Source organism: Propithecus coquereli, unplaced genomic scaffold (genome assembly GCF_000956105.1).
Source record: "Propithecus coquereli isolate 6110/MARCELLA unplaced genomic scaffold, Pcoq_1.0 Scaffold1168, whole genome shotgun sequence".
NCBI lineage: Eukaryota > Metazoa > Chordata > Mammalia > Primates > Indriidae > Propithecus > Propithecus coquereli.
In genome coordinates this window covers 187,406-188,801 of record NW_012135725.1, presented here as the reverse complement: position 1 = coordinate 188,801, position 1,396 = coordinate 187,406, and positions in this window count along the sequence as shown.

The following is a 1,396-nucleotide window of genomic DNA, read 5'->3' as shown; positions in this document are numbered from 1 at the left end:
TCACACAGACAGACAGACAGCCGTGCGTCATTCCGCTAGGCGCTGTGAGATGCAGATGGAGGGGGTCAGAATGTGTAAATGGGAACCGTTTCCATTTGCTTGCAGGACGTGTCTTGTCGGGTCGCTTTGTGCTTCCTCTCGCACTCCCCACGTCTCGATCTGACGTCATCAAGTGCGTCTGTGCCGTGTCCGGCACCCAGGACAATGCCTGGCACATAGTAGGTGCTCAGTAACTGTTTTGTGAGTGAGCAAAGTGAACAAATGAATGAAAAAATGACTGAAGATGTTTCCCAAGCCCAGGAGGCTTTGGTGTCTAATTATATAATCCCCGCGGGGCTACCTAAGCTGTTTTCCTTCTCACTGGGGGAGGGGGCCGTGGGGGAGGCAGTGTCGGAGCTCCGGGGCCTCCAGCTAAAACGCTGCGGACAGGGCTGTGTATTGGGGTCACGTGCCAAATGGAACTGCTATTTGTGGCCAGCCGGACTTGATTGCTTTAATGGTCTCCCTCCGTGCTGTGCCGAAGGCTCGGTGCCGAGCGCTTTGTAATCACCTCCCGGTGAGTGCTCTCCCATGCCCGTGAGGAGTGTGCGACGTGGCTTCCGTCTTGCAGGGATCTGTCGGGAGTCTTAGAATGAAAGGGTGGGAGGGAGCCCTGGGGGTCCTTGTGCCGTGCTGCCCCCCCGCAGGCGTGGGGTCGTGGCAGGCGTGGGGTCGTGGCAGGCGTGGGGTCGTGGCAGGCATGGGGTCGTGGCCTGGGGGCTGCGCCTGCCGACACCCGCCTCTGGCAGAGGGAGGCCGAGGGAGCGCAGGCCGCTGGGTCTCAGTCCTGGTAATTGAATCTTGAGCAGATGTGACAGCTCCCGCCTGGGCTCCTCGAGATTGCTTCCTGCTCCCTCTTGGTGATGAATAGTCACAAGTTCTGTGACTGTCTGATCAAACTTCTTATTGCGCTGTCAGAACGTTAGAGAAGCAAGACGGGGAGCCTCGGGTGCATGGGGAGGTGCAGGGCAACCTTCGAGACCTTTTCTTATTATCTCCGGCAAAGTCGTCCCCCTTCTGGGACTCGCCGGGACAGGTTCCACCTCCCGGCCGCACTCCCTCCCTCCCAGGTGGGTCCTTGCCTCCCAGCTGCTTCTCCAATTATTTTTCCCGTTTTACGTGCATAGAATGTTCCCCAGTGTGACACCCAGTTCTGTCCTTCATTCTTCTCCCTTCTCATTCTGGGATACTTTTCTAAGGATTATGAACATCCTTGGCTCAACCTCAAGAAAGGGCCCTCTTGTCATGTGTGGCTCTGCTCCACCTTGGGGACCTCATTCCAGCCAGGGTGGGGGGCTCCAGGTCCCTCTGGCACGTTCCGACCCTCTGCCTCTTGCTCTTGTCCTTCTCGTTGCAG